Source organism: Belonocnema kinseyi, chromosome 5, assembly GCF_010883055.1.
Source record: "Belonocnema kinseyi isolate 2016_QV_RU_SX_M_011 chromosome 5, B_treatae_v1, whole genome shotgun sequence".
Lineage (NCBI taxonomy): Eukaryota > Metazoa > Arthropoda > Insecta > Hymenoptera > Cynipidae > Belonocnema > Belonocnema kinseyi.
In genome coordinates this window covers 66,993,189-66,997,551 of record NC_046661.1, presented here as the reverse complement: position 1 = coordinate 66,997,551, position 4,363 = coordinate 66,993,189, and positions in this window count along the sequence as shown.

Here is a 4,363-nt window from a genome sequence, read left to right as displayed (position 1 = left end):
GGTAAACTAAGCGCAGGTATTTTTGATGGACCTGAAATTCGTACTCTATTTAGAGATGAAAACTTTGAAAGAACTATGAAAGATGGTGAGAAAGCAGCATGGGCTAGTTTTAAAGATGTATCAACAAAATTTTTGGGTAACACTAAAGACGTAAATTACAAAACTATTGTAAAAAAGATGGTACGCAACTTTGAAAAACTGGGCTGCCTAATGAACTTGAAGCTTCATTTCCTTGCTTCACATATTGATCAGTTTCCTGAGAACAACGGGGACTTTAGTGAAGAGCAAGGAGAAAGGTTTCACCAAGACTTGAAGGAATTTGAACGCAGATTTCAAGGACGATGGGGTATAAATATGTTGACAGATTACTGCTGGATGATGAAGAGAGAAACATCTTCAGAAAGAGGTCAAAAGCGTGTCAGAAATCCTTTACGCCGGTCATTTGTCGATAAACGTGTGCGTAAGCGTAAAACACTTTAAAACTTTATGTAAAATATTTTTTTTGGAAGACAAAAATAAAAATAGATATTGCCAATATCTAGTATCCGACATCTCACTATCGTAGTTGCGAAGTATTAGCGAAAATTCTACAAACTCAATTGATTAACCCATAAAAACTCTAAGGCACTTCTTAAAAGAAGATAAAAATATTATAATGGAGTTCATGAATATCGCTATACATAGGTTCTAAATCTTACTTTATTATTAAGGGTTGAAAAAAGTTCTAGTTTTGTGATTCATGTAGTGGAAAACCTCCAGAACAGTATCCAAAACATCGATTTTTTGAAAAAAATATCAATTTATCACGTTTATTGTCCACTGACGCCGACTAGGAGTTGTTTTTTGAAAAAAATGACTTAAAATTCGTGATCTGCAAAAGTCTAAATCGTGTTTCAAATTATTTGAAATAATTTCAAGTTTTAAATTAATTCTAAATCTTTTTTTAAATTAAAATTGTAGCGTTTAAATTTAAAATTTAGCTCATTACAAATTTAACAACTCAAGGCTTTCTATTTCGAACCATTCTGTTCAAATTTGTATAATTTTTAACAGTTGTTTGTAATGGATTGTTTTAAATGAATGGTCAAACATTGCTGATAATTCACGAAATTTTCTTTTTTTAATTAAAAAATTTCAAATTGAATGGGTTGAAAATAAAAATTTTTTATACTGAAATAATATTTCAAGTCATAATCGAAAAAAAATTAATTAATTTTCTAACAAATAATCGGTGTTTTAACTAATACAATTTACAGGATAAAGTTTAACCAAAAATGGAATAGTTCAATTTCCAGATAAAAGCTATGATAAAAAATTGAATTGAAAAAGGAAAAAAAACGAATTTTCAATAAAATTGTTAAATTTTCAAGGGAAAAGGTGAATTTTTGACCAAGAAGATTAATGTTCTATAAAAAAAAAACGATTTTCAAACTTAACCAATATATACGATTAATTTTTATTCAATCCTATAATATTTACATTTTCAGATAAAGATAAATAATTTTTAACGGAAAAAATGTATTTTCAACAAAGGTGTTGAATTGTCAACCAATCAGATCAATTTTCGACCAAGAAAATTAATGATCTACAAAAAAAGACAAATTTGGAACAAAATACATGAATTTTCAACGGAATGATTTAATTCTAATGTCAAAAAGACGAATCATCTACAAAAATTTGAATTTCTTAAACGAAAAATATGAGTTTTTAATCAAAGAGTTAAACTTTCAACCAAGTAGTTCAATTTTCAACCAGAATTATAAAACCTTGTTAAAAAAACGTATTTTTTTACAAAGTAGTTCAACTCTTAGTGAAATAATCGACTTTTAAACCCAAGAAGATGTACAGTTCATATTTTAATCAAACAATTGCATTTTTGACCAAAAATGATACATTTTCAACCAAAAAGATTAAATTTCTAGTCAAAAACGTCAATTTAATTTTAATAAATTTTGTACTTTTAAAGTCAAAAAGAGTATTATCTTCAAACAAGCTGAATTTTTAACCTAACTTAAAGACAAATAGTTGAATTTTCAACTATAATTATGAATCCTTAATAAGAAAAAATTAATTTTTTACTAAGTAGTTCAACTTTAAGTGAATAATCGAATTTTCCACGCAAAAATTATGATTTTAATTTTTAACAATGTAGTTGCATTTACAACAAAACGACTTTGCAACCAAAAAATATTTACAGTTGATAATTTCTACAAAAAAATACGAATTGTTAACAAAATACATGATTTTTTAACCAAAAATGGCATAGATTAATTGTCAGTTTCGAAAATGTATTTTCAAGGAAAGAGATGAACCTTTAAATAAAAGAAATAAAAGTTTTAACAAATTATTTGAATTTTTGATAGAAAAGAAGACTTTTTAAAAATATAGTTACATTTTCAACAAAATAATTAATTTTTCAATCAAATAATTGAGTTCTTATCCAAACGGGATGAATTCCAAAATCACCAATTTCTTTAATTTCTTTCAAATGCGGATCAAGATTTAAATAAAACTATTATAATATAACATAATTATAATATTATCATTAATAATAATATATATATAATAGTATCAATATTTATATAATTTATATTTTATACTTGAAGTAACGTAACCTCAAAATACACGCATTAAAGAGGCGCGCGAAGTATTCAAATCATGATAATCGCCAGGCCCAGCATCGAAATCTGGAAATATTAAAATCCCAATCTCTTCATTTTATTTCAAAGCTGATAGAGATATAAATTGAACCGCCGAAGTGTTCCGACCGGCAATCGTGCACCTTCGAGTTTTCAAATTCAGAAGAGGAGAAATGGGTTGCGCGCGCAACCCAGGCATTTATATCGCCTCCTACCATATTCACACTGACATAGACGTGTCATAGGATTGGACCACGTCTCGTTTCAGATCTGGGATCACTGAAGGCAACAGCCAGTATTAAGCCAACGTTAATAAGAAGAAGACGAAGAAGAGCAGAGAAAAAACGATGTCCACTCTCTTGTCTTTTATCACGTGTCACGATAGTTAGCAATATAGCAGTAAAGGGTAACTTTTCACGGAGGCCTGTTTTCAATTAATCGTGGAATTAATGTTTTCATAGAATTCATTTTTAGGTACCTTGTTGGTTTATGGCAAATTTGATTATTTGAGAACCGAGATACGAACTCGGTGTGTCAAATTAATTCAACGAATTATTCAAAACAGGTCTCAGTGAAAAGGTACCCTTGGGTTCTTTCATGCCTCTGCAACCAGGTATCCTGCATGAAGGAAACCCATCAAAGTGAAAGAGATTGACCATTCTCCATCTCTCTCACTTTTATGGGTTTTCTGCATGCAGGCTGCCTGATTGCAGAGGCATGAAAGCATCGACACATAAAAAAAGACTGGTGATCTGTGAGGAGAACAGTAATGGGCTGCAGAGAGAGAAAAACATGAGATTAGACCTATCTCTTTCTACATAAAGCTGATTGATCGAGAATATCTTGGTTGGATGAAGTTTGGTGCAGCACAAGGCCGTGCTTTGTGTCGTGAGTGCCCCAATAATGTGTCGTTTATTGTACTTTTCTGAATTGATTGATTTATAATTTATTTCATGATAATTATAGAAATATTGTTAACTGCAATTTTATGTTATTTTATTGCTACGTTCCCATTAAAAGATGAGAATAGAATGGAGACCTGGTGTTCTGGAATGAATTCGCCTAGACTTAGAGAAAGAGTGGCAAAGCATTGGAGACTTTGCAGCGTGCATTATATCGCAGATTCTTATAAGCAAAAATTCAAATTTTAAAATGAAAAGAATGTCTTGAACAAAATTGAAGAATTTTCAACTAAAAATTAGATTGTCAACTAAATAATGAAATTTTTAACAAAAAAAAAAAAATAAAATAAAGATTTAACCAAAAATTTAAAATCAGACTTTTTAATCGCAAATAATGAAATTTCATAACCAAAAATAATTTGATTTTCTTATAGGGCTCTAATAGTTTAGTTCGCATTTAAGTGAAGAAGCGGGAAAAGGTGGGAATAATTAAATAGAATTTTGATCATTTGTCGACTAAATAAGAAAATTTGAAATAAACATTAAAGTTTATTCTTAATAGTTTTAAAATATAATTTATGGAAACTGGAAATTTTTGTTAAAAAATAAAGTTAATTTTTCCTTGCACACTTTTTGATTTCAGGCTACACATAATTTTAATAATTGAAAAATTGTATGACACTATTTTTCAAATTTTTGACAGTTTTGCATTATTTGTGAACTCGAGGCTTTCAGAGACTATTTTAGGAGACAATTCGGAGATGAAGCTATAGGACACCACAACTGCGATGTTGAACACGATGCGTTGGAAAACTCAATTGA